Below are 15,613 nucleotides of genomic sequence, written 5' to 3' on the forward strand. Positions count from 1 at the left end.
CATTCTGAAAGCAGGGTTTATTTAAAATATAAATATGCTCACATTATACTCCCTTCCTATGTTATTACATTAAAAAATAAAGTTGTTATTTGCTGAATACAATACCAGGAATTATAGTGAAAATAATATAATTATGTTATATTTCAAATCAGTAATATCTCCATAACATACACAGGTGGATGACCCTTGTATATAATTGTTACAGTTAAAACTCTTGCAACAGACTGACACAAGCTCATGACAATGTACATAAATATTACTACATTCCTGCAGTTCAGTTTTTATCAGAATTGGATGCTGGCATGTATTAGGGTACCAAGATATCGCCGCATATCTCTTACCGGTACACAACTTTATACAAACAGAATTATGATATTCTTCAGTCTGTCCGATGCAAGAAAACATATTTTCAGAATTCAAACAGTAACCCATATTGTGCTAAATTTAACAAACACCATCATATATTTATGAAATATTTGCAAATTATGAATATAAATGAGGGCCTGGACATGTATGTCTTTATTTAAGCTAAAGTGAACTATGTTTTAAATGCATCAACCTTGTAGAAAATTGTAGAAAAAATTCAAATGATGCTGGAAAGAACTGAAATATTTGTGAATCTGCCACAAGTACTTGGCTATACCAGCTTTTGCATGGCAGTTCTCATAAATGGACCTTTTTGTCCTTGGCAAAGAGATGCAGATAACATCTGAAACATTTGATTCAATGTATTACACAAATATAGGCTATGCAGAAAGTGTTCAGTTTAATATCCCAGAGCAAGGCATGACATGCCACTTACTACAAACATAAGCAAAATACTGGGATAAAGTTCCTGAAATGCCAGCAATCGTTTTTGCTTTTATATTACAATTCAGCAAGACTGCCAAGAAGAAAACTCAATAGCAGGAGCCTGTGTGGAACAATTCTGGGAAATCTCCATGAGCAGCTGCTGAAAATGCTTAATCTTCCCTTTGAAAAGACATATTGGCGGGGGGGGGTGATATGAATGCTAAGTAAGATTTGCACAGAAAGCTTTACAGAAACTATCTACTGATATGAACATTATATAAATAAAGAAAACATAGCATAGAAAACATTTCATTAATTGTTAAAAGAAAATCCGAACGATAGCTTTGAACTATGGAATAAAATATATGGTCTTATATTTGGGCTACTTGCCTCTGTCATATGCGAAACTCTATGGTTAGGTTGTCTGCCGGCATAAATTATTAGACATCTTAATCACAATGTTGAGAAAGTGTAAAGACTAGGGGTAAATTAAATGGCCATATTTGATGTTCCATTAGGCCAATCAAAATACAGCAGCTGGATTAAGGAAAAGCAAGGGGCTTGGCAGCCAACCAGTCAATTTTGTGGTAGTTGATTTAGGCATAGTTAGGGGCAATCGGACATTCTTTTAATAACCGGGAAGCATCAAGCAAGAACAATCTGTGTTATATGATTAGTTTCAAAAGCAGCTGACAAGTTTACTCATGGTGGTCTGTTGGAGATACACAACCTATGGAGTTACCACCAGCTTGACTGATTTATTACACTTCCATAGACAATATTTTGACTTAGAAGAAAGAACAACACATTCATTCATATTGTTTCCAGTATTTCTAATGTACAATTGTATACCCTGTTAGTTTGAGCTATGCCCCATTCACATCAGAGGCCTACACTCAAGAACTCTTTTTAAAGCACTAGGTCACAGACTTTAGGTTACACATTTTTAACATACAGTTATACCAGTTAATAAATATATTTAGTCTACCTTGTACTGTATATAGAATAAGAAATGTACTCCTTCCTAAATATTACAGTTGGTATTAAAGTTTCCTTGCAGCTTGTTAACTGTATTACATAAAGCCTTTGTAAGCTGCAGTATTCATCTAAGAGGTAGATTATAAAACATTATTAGAATATTCAAAAACTAGTAAAGTAAAGTAAGTAAACACTTACCCATGGCATCTGCACTCTCATATTTCTTTTGAGGAGCTTTTACAAAATAGGAGAGTGTGTACACTCCACAAAGCTTGCCAGGGGGAATGATCAATCCACAGTCCTATATATATATATATAGAGAGGGAAAAGCATCTTGAGAAAGGTTCTAGATTCCGAACCGAAACGTTGATGCAATAAATTAATGACTTCCTAATAAAGTAACATTTATATCAACATCGGTGTGCGTGTAAACCTTTGGACTTATATATATATATATATATATATATATATATATATATATATATATATATATATATATATATATATATATATATATATATATATATATATATATATAAAAATATCAGTTATGACTTGATGTATTGTCTATAAAAAAAAAACCATGGTAAAGCATCCACTTATTGCAACTGCATAATGGATTGATTACAAATAGTGCTTCCCTTAACTCTGACTTTAAATGAAAAGTTCAGTCTAACCATAAAACTGGGGCAAAATAATAAAATGTTTCTAATATAGTTAGTTAGCCAAAAATATCATCTATAAGGCTGGTGACTGAATGTCTAATATAATAGCCAGAACACTATTTTCTGCTTTTCAGCTCTCTAACTCTGAGTTAGTCATTGACGTGGGACATAGCTGTTCAGGAGTTTGCAATTGATCCTTAGCATGCAGCTCAGATTCAAAATTAAACAGTTATGACCCATGTTTCCACCCCATCAAGTCACAGATTGGCTACTACCAGGTAACCAATCAGTGGAAAGCAAGAGAGTGTTCTGGCTATTATGTTAGACATCAAGTCACTCTAGCCTTTATACATTACAATTCCTTTAAATAGGCCAACAAAACAAACATTTCTATAGGAATCATTTTGAAGACATGTTCTTAAATAAACACCTGCCTTAAAAAGTTGCTTTATACTAATGAATTTATAGCGGCCACATGCCATGTCTATAAGCTCAGGAAAGGTATACATTTCATTGTTTTCTAATTGTTCACAAATGTATCACAATATATAAAGGGAAATATCTAGAGTACTATTGGGTCTACCGAGTCCCTGCTTAATCTTTAATGCAGTAGCCCCCCCCATATGTAATAAAAGGCACCAAGTTTGCTTAGGAGCAGTAACCCATAACAAAAATATAGACTGTCCTTGCAGCAAATCCAAGAGCACTTAAGGGAGCAAAGTGCACCCCTTAGTTCCTTTTCATGCTTGACTTGTGGCTGAGGCAGTTTTCTGCTCTGCACCACACTGAATTTGAAATCCAGCACGAGGTGCAGCACACAGCACACTTTGCTGATGCAAATCAACATCTTATACCACAATGCAGTGTTTTTTCCCAGAATCCAAGTGTCACAGCTGCAAGTTATGCCTAGTGCAATAGTGCACAATGTAGCAAACTAATTGCTAATTAACTTGCCTGTTTCAATGGTGTCACTTCTAGAGTGTTGCATTAATAGCAGCATTTGTGCAGTTTACGTGGATCAAGTCAGTAGCTCATACAGATGCAACCTACAACCAGGCCAGTTCCAGGCCAAATTTTTCCTTTCGTGGTTAAATGCCCCTAGTCTTGTGGTGTTCTTATATTGATTAATTATAGCATTCATTCCGAGTACAACATTGTCCGGGTATATTCTTTGGAAGCAAAATTAATATTACAATTGGCATTTGAGGGTTAACTTCAAGGAACGATTCTTGTGAACAACTGAATGATTAAATGATTTTGAGACAGAAAAAGACATATGTGGTCTATTGATTTCATCTTGTGCCATATCCTCGGATATTTGTTAATCCAGAGATCCTTCTGTGGCTATTATGGTTTTTTTTAGCAAAATTTGACCCAGATTTGCATTAAGTTTTACATTGTTTACAAGTAACAACTGAGAAGCACGGATATTTTATCTTTGTACATCCACTAACAGTAGTTGGATTTCTTCTAATATATTTGACTCACAATTAAAGCTATAAAATCCCTTGGAAATAAATCTGAGCGGTGTGCTTTCATACTTGACTACAGTACATCTTTTTTTGTTATGCAGAAATGATGTCTTCAGTTCATATCCAGAAGAATTCCATACTTGATATACATATATTATATATATGTGTATATACATGTGTGATTTTTACAATGGAACTAGTAGACTTTACACAATAGGAATGGGGTTTATGGTATTTTGTATAAGTAATCTCTGTAACCCTAAACATGCAATTAGCAATGAAAGTTGTTGAAGCACAACTGTATTCTTGTTTATCTTCAGAAACCAGGACTGACCTTTCTCTTTTCTAATAAAGCATTACTATTAATATGCTGAAGAAACCTTTTGGGGTTAGTCTTAGCCTCTGTCGCAATGTGCTACACATTTCCTATCTTTGTTTTATGGATTGTTGTTTTACAACATTTATTATAGTGTTTATATTCATTAAATGCAGCTCCTGCCCACACAGCCTTGTAGTTTTTAAATGCCTTTCTCTTTATTCCAATTAACTTCTTTAACTCTACATTAAGCAACATTGCGTGTTTCTTGGTGCTTCTACATTTACTTCTTAAGGGAATAAATTGAGAGCATTAATGATTTAATATAATTTTAAATTCCAATCATTGCAGTAAATAAAAATATAAAAATGTGCCCCTAAAAAACTAAATCCCAGATAAAATAGACAAAAATAAATGCACTAAGGGGCAGATTTATCAAAGGTTGAAGTGAAAATTCTAATTTTGAATTTGAATTACAAGATCATTTTTCTGTACTTCTACTAGGGATTAATCCAAATTTGATTTGAATTTGAAAAAAATTAGAAAATTTGAATATTGAAATTTACCATGTACACTCTCTTTAAAACTTTGACTTTGACCATTCACCATCTAAAACATGCCGAATTGCTGTGGGGGACCTCCTAGAACCTATTTGGAGTCAATTGTTTTTTTTTTGGGAAAAACTTTGATTCAAATTTGATTCGAATGTGCTATTACTTTGTACAATTTAAATTAGGACGAATTTGAATACGGACTATTCACCCGTAAAAAAAACTTCAGTTGGTCTTTTTTAATTTGAATTTCGAAGTTTTTTAAATTCAAAATTCGACCTTTGATAAATTGCCCCTAAGTGTACCAACAGTTTACCCTACACACTGAGAAAAAAAGTGGTTTCTCTTAGTTGGTAACACTAAAACACACAGCAGTCATTTCATCAGAAATACCATCCGCAGGGACATTGCCAATTTACAGGTGACAATTCACTAGTGAACGGGACCGTCAATATTGTTCATTCACTCTTGCGAACAGTCGTTACTCCGCAAATTCAGTATCCAGTAAAGTGCAAATTTTACTGAACGTTACCTTTTTCGCCAGAGTCACCTCAGACCACACGAACTGCTAAAATGAAGCTACATGAAGATCTTCTCAATCTTATGTCACTTACATCATATCCTGTCTGCCAGAAATGCATTAAAGTTGTATAAAAACGCTGGCTTCCTTTTTTTAGGTGGCATTGCCTGCAAAAGTTCTAACTATTAAAAAATGTTTTGGGTTAACATTTTTCCCCAGACATGGAATATTTATTTTAGGGTGGGCTCATGTGTAGGGCATTGTAGGATCTCTTTTGTCATCATTCATGTTCCTTAGACATTTGTAATAAAAAGTGGCCACTTCAAGCATTTGCACCAACATCTTTGATAAAGACGTCCATATGGTGTAACCACCCTATTCAAATTGACCAAAGCGTAAGAAGACTAAGTTTCGCTAGAGCAGAAGCGAAAAGTCACCAGTATTCGGCACCCAGGATGCAACTTTGCATTTTAGTTAACTAGGGTAGTGGTAACAAATTTTCACCTGGCGAAGTGTGCGAATCGGTCACTGGTCGACAATTCGCCCTTTAGTAACTCTGCCCCATTGAGGTTTCAATCCCCTATCACTATTTGGAAATACATGGTGAATTTCAAGTACTGTTATAGCTTTTTTCTCTGTACATCTCCTAATTTTATTTCCATTGTATTTGTAGTTTCTATCATCGCAAGTGCACTCCATCAAAAATTATGAAACCATTTTCATTTTCAATGTATGTATAAGCATAAAAATAATATAGAGGGGAAGCGGGATGGTGAGATATAAAATAAAAAATGTAACTATGGAAAATCTAAAGCGATAAAGATAAACATTGAGATGAAAATTCACTCTGTTGCTGGTTGTTGTATAATATAAATACAATTAGTACTATAATGTTCTTATAGGTTTCCCAAGAGCACAGCAGCATGACTCCCTTGTAAATTGTAAGTTAAATCTAATATTAGGACGAGTGAATATTGCAAATATCTGATTGGCTGTTATGGGTTACTGCATATGGCACACTTGCTCACTGTTAGGAAATAATCTATGCATAAGAAAATCCCATTTGCTTTTGGAAATAACATCCAAGGAAGAATCACAAGGGATAAAGCAAAACAAATGCAGTCAGTGGAAGAGTTATGCTGTGAGATTATTTCTTCTCTAAGATCGAAAAAGCATGCTTATAATGACAATATGTTGAGCATTAAGAACCACACTGAAAAAAAGAATAAAGCAATAAGATAAGAAAAACCAGCAACAAGCAGAACAGTATGAAGTAAAACCTTAACATAATCCCTCAAGTGTTTTGAATAACTTCCAGCTAGATAAATTCTCAGGACCTCCAGCACTGAATGTATTAGTGAGTCATGCAAGCAGCACTGCACTCATCCTTTGTATGGAACAGGAGATAGTGGAACTGATGGCTAAATGGCTTTCTTTTCTAAAACACAAATCAGATAATACGGACCCATAGGATCTACAGGAAGAAATATTGCTTGACATTCTAATACAAAGTAACATGATCAAACCTGTATCAACATTAGAATGTTGATGTCTTGGGATATTAATCTCACTGTGGCGATATAATGTTAATACAACTGAATTGGTCTGCTCTCTCTCTATGTATATACAGTATATATATATATATATATATATATATATATATATATATATATATATATATATATATATATATATATATTCCTCTAAAGCATGCAATTCCATCACTACTGTATTCCACACTGCTAATACAGCACCAATGTGTACTGATAGGAAGCATAATTTTAAGCTTGATATGTTAAAAGATACATCTTTATAACCAAAACAATGACCTCCCTAAGCACTGTGAGCACTTACAAGACACTATTAAATATGAAATATACAGGGATCCATTATCTGGAAACCATTATCTGGAAAGTATTGATTTACTGAAAGGCCATCTTCTATAAACTCCATTATATACAAATATTAAAAATTTTTAAAAATGATTTCCTTTTTCTCTGTAATAATAAAACAGAACCAGTTACATAGTTACATAGTTAAATCGGGTTGAAAAAAGACAAAGTCCATCAAGTTCAACCCCTCCAAATGAAAACCCAGCATCCATACACACACCCCTCCCTAATTTCACATAAATTATATATTCCCATATCTATACTAACTATAGAATTTAGTATCACAATAGCCTTTGATATTATGTCTGTCCAAGAAATCATCCAAGCCATTCTTAAAGGCATTAACTGAATCAGCCATCACAACATTACCAGGCAGTGCATTAGACAACCTCACTGTCCTGACTGTGAAGAACCCCCTACGTTGCTTCAAATAAATGTTCTTTTCTTCTAGTCTAAAGGGGTGGCCTCTGGTACGGTGATCCACTTTATGGGTAAAAAGGTCCCCTGCTATTTGTTTATAATGTCCTCTAATTGTAAAGTGTAATCATGTCCCCTCGCAAGCGCCTTTTTTTTCCAGAGAAAACAACATGATCCCAAATAAGATATGATTGATCCTTATTGGAAGCAGAACCAGCTTATTGGGTTTATATAATACAACACGAATCACCCCACTATCCCTTGGTTTTTATCCTTCTAATTCAAGTAGAGGTCTGACTGCAGTCAGTATTCAAAAATTTCACAATATCCAAGGAATAGAAAAGAACCCCCACTTGAACAATCTAAACTAGGGCAGTCACAAAGTATTTTTGACACACTTATTAAAAATCGGTTAAATAGTAAGCACTTAAATAAACACCACTAATCAGTGCATAAGGTTGAATGTAACACTTGTTGAAAATTTATAAAGTGCTGTGCAATAAATTATAAAGTGCAGTGCAATGAGTTATTTATGAGGAGCTCAAAAAGCCAAAAAATCTATAATACCACAGTAATATTGAGCCAATTAATAGAGTGATACCTGAATAGATCACTGATTTCTAAATTAATTGTAATGCTAAAGAAAAATATAATTGATTTGAATAAGTAATTTACTAAGATGAGAATATTAAATTCATTAAATATAAAGTGCTGCAGTGCTGTATGAGTTAATAATCCTTCCTAATTAATAAGGTTCAATTTAATAAATTAACTAGACTGCCATTAAATAGGATAAAAACTAAAATCAATGCTCAAATTCATGAAGAAAGGAGGAAAAGGAAATAAAAGGAGGTGGAGTTGTCCCAAAACTGCTACCTTGTTTGTTCTATCCCTGGGACACCACAAAGATGGAGAAGGCAGAGTAACCGGGACTGTGGTCTCGTAGTTAACTGAGCCCTAAGCTGATTTGAGAGGCTAAAATATCCTATAAAACCACAATTCCACGGTTTCCTGGGAGTTTAGTTTGCAGAGAAAGAGAAAGAGTTGAACCGAGCAAAGATTATTTCCACCACCCTCCACGAAAATGGTTTAACCCCAAGTTTTTTAAATAGTTTAAAAGGATAACCAAGATCAGGAATTTTAACGCCGACGCGCGTTTCGCTATGTTAGCTTTGTCAAGGCGTAATGAAAATGTTCCCTAGGACGCGTGGTTTAAATTACTTCCGCGTCCTACGTCACGTTACTGAGTTCTCGCGAGATCTTACCCTGTGATCGCGCGCGCTCCCACGCTCCCACTAGATCTATCGCGAGGAGTGCGTGTGTCTCCAGGAAGATCTGGTATCCGGAAAGGCCCAGGTCCCGAGTATTTTGGATAACAGGTTCCATACCCGTACTATTACATATGGCACTATTGTTCCAGGCATATTATAGGGAAATTGGAGTAGCACCACCTGAGGCAGTTGTTACAATTGATACAATAGTTGCTAATATTCCACAGATGTTGCAGAGGAATGTTTTCATGAACCAAATTGTAACAGTTCAGAATCTACACCTAGATTACTGACCTTCCAGACTGAAACACCAGACAGGAAAATGAAACATTAAACTTGAATTTTGGAAAAACATGGCATCCTTTTTTACCCCAAAAAGTTGTGGTAAAAAGATTTTTTTTTTTCCCTATTAATTTTGTCCCAAAGCTGTTCCATGTCTGAATCCGAAAATATGAAAACTTGCCAAATTCATGTAAAAGTCAGTGGCAGATGTCCCCTTAAGCTTTCGAATATGTTTTAACCTTCTGTCGATTGTCGATAGCAATAACATTTGCTTCAAATTGCTCCTTTGTTACAATAAGGGGCACATTTACTTAGCTCGAGTGAAGGATTAGAATAAAAAATACTTTGAATTTCGAAGTTTTTTTTGGCTACTTCGACCATCAAATTGGCTACTTCGACTACGACTTCAACTTCGAATGGAACGATTCAAACTAAAAATCGTTCGACTATTTGACCATTCGAAGGTCGAAGTACTGTCTCTTTAAAAAAAACTTTGACTACCTACTTCGCCACCTAAAACCTACCAAGCACCAATGTTAGCCTATGGAGAAGGTCCCCATAAGCTTTCCTTGATTTTTTTGATCAAAGGAAAATCGTTTGATTGATGGATTAAAGTCCTTCAAATCGTTCGAAATGCAGTAAATCCTTCGACATTCGAAGTCGAGGATTTTCTTTTGAGGTTCGAATATCAAGGGTTAATTAACCCTTGATATTAGACCAATAGTAAATGTGCCCCTTAATGCTCAGGGGCATATTTATCAAAATCCAAATTAAAAAAAAAAAAGTCAGACCAACATAGAATCCATGATTGCACCTTATTTATTATTTTAAAAAAAGCATTATTTAATTGGATGGGGGGTCAAACATGAAAAAAATCAAATATCCAAATCATACGGTTTTTCTAGAGTTTTTTCCCCAAAATTGTTCTAGTTTTCAGGCTTTTTCCAGAAAAGCCCGTATTTTCAGAATTTTTGCCTGAAAAGTCCAAAATAGATTGATGTTCAGTCAAATTCCAGCATAGACCACAGAAACTTCCAAATAGGATAGGGATATCTCCCATTGACTTATATAGAACCTCAGTATTTCTGAGATGTTGGATTTTTCGGATTTGGTGTTTTTCCACTACAAATTAGTTTTTTTATTGTAAAACAAACTTGAATACTTCTTCTAATTTTCGTAATTTTCAGGCATCAAACTCGAAAAAAGTAGGTTTTTCATGCAACAATCCAAAAAAGTTGTAGTTTTTCCCAGTCTGATTTTTCGCGTTTTTTTATTGATAAATAAGGGCAAATCGTGGATTTGGTCAGACTTTTTTTATTTAAAAAATCAGAAATATTTGAATTTTGATAAATAACCCTTAGGGGCACATTTAATAAGCTTGAGTGAAAGATTTGAATTTCGAAGTATTTTGTTGGGTACTTCGACCATCAAATAGGCTACTACGACCTTCGACTTCGATTCGAACTATTTGAACTAAAAATCATTCGACTGTTCGACCATTCGATAATCGAAGTACTGCCTCTTTAAAAAATACTTCGACTACATACTTCGCCAGTTTTAACCTACCGAGGTTCAATGTTAGCCTATGGGGACCTATGAGACACCTAGGACTAAGTGCCGGAGGGTACGAAACACGTAAGGTGGACCATGTGGGGTCAGTATGTATCTATGTTTTAACATGTGAATATTAATAAACAATTTGTTTTTACTGGATTCAAGCCTTGGGAAATATACCTTTTGATATAAATATTTTGTATGTAGACCTTCCCCACCACTTTTCTTACATTTTTTTGATCGAAGAAAAATCGTTTGATCGATCACTTAAAATCGTTTGAATCTTTCGATTTGAAGGATTTTATCATACTTCAATCGATCGATCGAAGGATTTGCGCTAAATCCTTCGAATTCGCTATTCGAATTTGGAAGATTTAACTTCGAGGGTCGAATTCAAGGGTTTATTAACCCTCAAAATTCGACCCTTGATAAATCAGCCCCTTAATGTTTTAGGGCTCTTACACACGGGCGTTTTTTCTGCAATTTTTAAATTAACGCTGAACGTGTAAAAATGAATATATTACATTTAAACATTTTTTTTTTGACACAGCTAAGTGTGTTTTTTCAATTCCAAAGAACCCTCTATTCTATTGATAGCCGAACTTGCGTCAAGCGCAAGAAAATGCAGCATGCTATGTCTCAACTAATGCACTGGAAAGCAAATGGAGTAAAATGCAACTCAGAACAGTCATGAGTACAACCAGGCAGAATATAATTGAATCAATTAGTGAATGTGTTCATTTGCGCTTAAACCTGCATTTAAACACACGTTAAATGCATAAAAAAAACCTAGAAAAAATGCAATGCGTGTAAGCCCTTTGTTTGAATAAGGATACAGGTTATGAGATTCTATATTATAATTTGTATTCTCTGAAAATATTCTTAAATCTTGCTGCTTAATGTTATTCTTAAATCTTGCTGCTGAATCTTATTTTCACAGTAATTCTGGCAAGCCTACTACTAGCTGAAATGATGTATAAAATGATTAATTCAAAGGCATAAGATTCAGACCTTAAAAATGTTGTATAAAAAAAAAAAGATAATATGAGGGGAAGCTGTTGTTAAGGGATCAGTGTTTATAGAGATCACAGCTAAAAATCAATTCTTGGAAGACTCCTCTTAAATTGGATTAATATATCACTGGTAACAATACCTTCAAAACCATTTATAACATGAATGAAAGCTGGTGTTGTTTTTGGCCAAAATATGGTGTAGATTTGTAAGCTTGCCTTCTTATTAATGAGAAACTAAACTAAAAGCATATGAACTTTTTCCTATTGATGCAAATGAATTTGAATGTATGCTGTGGCCTTTCTTTCTGTAGTATGCATCATCTAATACATGGTTTATTACAGGTGGCAGGAGTAAACCTGTGCCTGCGTATTCCATTGTTCACTTGAATTAGGTCGCCAACTGCTACTTCTGAAGTGAAATGAATAGCAGGGAGAGCGTGTAAATATCCAACTGCTATGTTCTCCTGGAGCCACAAGGTCTGGGCACGCTGTGTAGATATTTAGCAGTATTACTCCAGCTAACATTAACATCAGACAGTTTCGCCTTTGCAGGGAAACAATTTGCACAGGGCTTCACACAACAGCCTTAAATTCCTGAATGGCTTGTGATTGCTCTCAACAAAGTGTTACAGGACAACTTAACAGGGATTTTCTTGTTCATACTTGTGCACTGGGATGGGGTTAACGCTTTCAGCAGAGGGACTGTGACTGATTAATGGAACCTTATTTAGATCTGGAACAGTTGGAAACCGTATGTACATTTTTCTCCATTAAAACGAAATATATTTTCTTTCAGGAGAGATTCCGTGGAAATGTACTGCTTTACTTTAATGAAACTGTAATCAGTTAAAACTAAAGCAGCATCAGTTGTTATACTGTAAACAAGCTGGCAGTATATACAGAAAAATCCCTGACTCTGTATTCACACACCTGTTATGGTTTATCTGTAATATTAGATGTTGATTAAAAGCACTGCCTGCCTTATTTTATTATTACCTCTATAAGAACCCTATTTATTGGACTGTTTTACATCACCATGCAAATGAGACAATGTCTAGACACAATATTTTAGCTATGGACTGTAACACTTATTGCAATAGTTAGAGCACCATTTCCACAACTGGTAAACAGTATGTAGTTACTAAATCTCAGGGGTACAGTGTGGGCAATAGGCAAAGTTGGTGCCAATCCAATAACTTGCAGTAGTAAATGTCTGATGTTTCATTGGAGACCACATTAGACCAATAAATATTAACTTGAAAGCTATGGTGTGGTTTTCTTTTTAAAGGAGTTGTTTAGAGTAAACATAAAAACTGTGCAAATAGATAGGCTGTGCAAAATAAAACATGTTTTCAATATACAGTAGTTAGTTAGCCAGAAATGCAAGCAGAAATGTAATCTAAGGTTGGAGTGAGTTGATAACTTAACAGCACAGAACACTACTTCCTGTTTTGCAGCTCTCTTGGTTTCCACTAGTTACCAGGCAGTAACCAATCAGTGACTTGGGTCACTCCAGTCTTTATAGATGACTTTTTTTTGGATAATTAACTATATTAGAAACATTTTTTATTTTGCATAGTCTACCTATTTACTCATTTTTATTACACTGGACTGTTCCTATAGGGTTCATAATTTGCTTACCAGGAAGGCTGTTACTAATAAATACAAAAGCAGTTGCCCCAGGCCAACCAGAGCATACAGTGCACCTAAGTAAAGAGGAAGTCACACAGAAACATAAGGACTTTACATAGTAATATTACTATAATTAATTGGTATATATAGCAGAATATTTATAGGGCACCCATACCCCATAACTTGGGGAAGACAATATGAGACCTATATACTGTTGACTCCCAAGCAGCCAAAGGACATGTTGTGTAGGCCCAATGTAGGCCCTTGTTTTTAGGCAGAAGTTAACCCAGATTATGCTGAAATAACTGATGTGACGTTACTTGGTGGTCTAATGGCTTCAAGAGGCCAGCGTGGACGCCCGCAGAACTGATCTTCGTGCTCCAATGCTCACTTCTACTATGCACATGCACACGTTCGCTTCCAGGTTTATGCGCCATGCATCATGATGGCGCAAAGTTTAAATATTTAAAGGGGCCTTGGGCCAATTCTCATTGCCCAACGTAAAGGTCTATTCATTAGTTCCTGGGTGCTATTCTGAGTGTTCTTGATCTGTTCCTGACCCTGCCTGTCCCTGACTTTGTCTTGTCCGCTGCCTGTCTTGACTATCGCCTGTTTACTGACTATTCCTTGGATCCCTGCTTTGTACAGCGATACTGGTGTGTTTGACCTGGCCTGTGACCTTGACTATTCTCTTGTCTTCTGAATCTGTACTGCCTCCCAAGATTGGTTTGACCCGGCCTGTTCCTGATCACACTTTTTGTTCTTTGCTCCGGTACTAGATTCAATCCCCTTGCTTACTCCTCCTGGTTCTCTTGTATCAAGACCTGCCACCATCCGACTAGCGGAGGGCTCCTCCTGAAGTGAAAGGCGGCTGTTATTATCCACTATAACCAGTTTCCAACACAAACCAATCAGCTTTTTTTCAACTTGGTTTCATGCTTTCATTTTGTAGCTTGTAGTTTCCAATTGAAATCACTCAGGTTTTTTTTTTCAACTGGGTTCTTGCTCATTTTGTAACCTATTGTAGTATATATTGTAAACAATTATGGACATTTTAGTTATCACAGACAAAAATAATATACAAACCTGACAAGAATGATTTTAAATAGTTTATGAAGATGTGAGATGTACTTGCTTCTGTTAATAGTATTAAACAACATAAAGTTAAAGTTTGTTTATGCATTAGCTATTATGTCTCTCAGGCTAAATTCCCAGGTTGACTTTATAAAACAGGTTTCCCAACATGTTTACCCATGAGCCGTATTCAAATCTAAAAAGAGTTGGGGAGCAACACAAGCATGAAAAATGTTTCTGGGTGGCACCAAATAAGTGCTGTGATTGGCTATTTGGTAGCCCCTATGTGGACAGGCAGTCTGCCACCAAAACGTGTACCTGCTTTGGTGCCATTGGGAGCAACATCCAAGGGGTTGGTGAACATTTTGCTCGAGAGCCACTGGTTGGGGAACACTGTTATAAAATGTTCCTCTCTTGTGTTCTGTTTGTGTTATTGTAGATTAGAAAGTATTAGGTGGCTGTGGCCCAATGAATTGGCCATGGCCATTTATGTGTTCTTACTTTATATAAGTAAAGCTATATTATTGCAGTAGTATATGACAAAACAGAACACTTCTTTTACAGAAATCTATTGGCGGGTGAGGGATATCGTTTTTTTTCCTTGGCTCTTGATTTGCTTTATACATTTCCCATTATTAAGGTTATTTTTGGTGGGGTGAGCACAAAAACCTTTTAGCTGATGATTGCAGAAAAGCCCCATGTTTTAGAGACCGGCAAGAATTGTCTCTTACAGACACATCAATAGTCAATTAAACAGGCAAATGTGCATCTCCATCTTCAAAAACAGGCAAGTCTCTCTCTCTTTCTGCAGAGACAGGCACATTAACAAGAAAAAGCTCAAAACCAGGTAATACAATAAAACAGAATTTCTAATTATGTGAGTAGTGTGGCAAGTAGGTGTAAAAAAACAGCTCTAGAGCACACAGAGAGTAGCAATTCATAACTGGAGCTAGAAATGCATTAAGATAGGATTAGTCTAGTTGCAGCCAGTCTTTTTCTCAAAGGACTTTATAAGAATCCTTGTTCCTGTTCTCTGGGCTTGGTCATTTAGCTCTCTGACTGTGAATTTGCCTTGAGTTCCCAAGTCCCTTCCTTGAAGGGGACCTGTCACCCAGACATAAAAAGATGTAAAATAAAAAGGCCTTTTCAAATTAAACATGAAATCCAAATTCTTTTTTTTTTAT

At 35.4% G+C, this 15,613-nt stretch overlaps 1 pseudogene; it reads right to left on the reverse strand.

The window, feature by feature from the left end:
* LOC121402039 overlaps window positions 1-15,613 on the reverse strand; it is a 67,130-nt pseudogene that overhangs the window by 12,481 nt on the left and 39,036 nt on the right.

This window comes from Xenopus laevis, chromosome 3S (genome assembly GCF_017654675.1).
Source record: "Xenopus laevis strain J_2021 chromosome 3S, Xenopus_laevis_v10.1, whole genome shotgun sequence".
NCBI lineage: Eukaryota > Metazoa > Chordata > Amphibia > Anura > Pipidae > Xenopus > Xenopus laevis.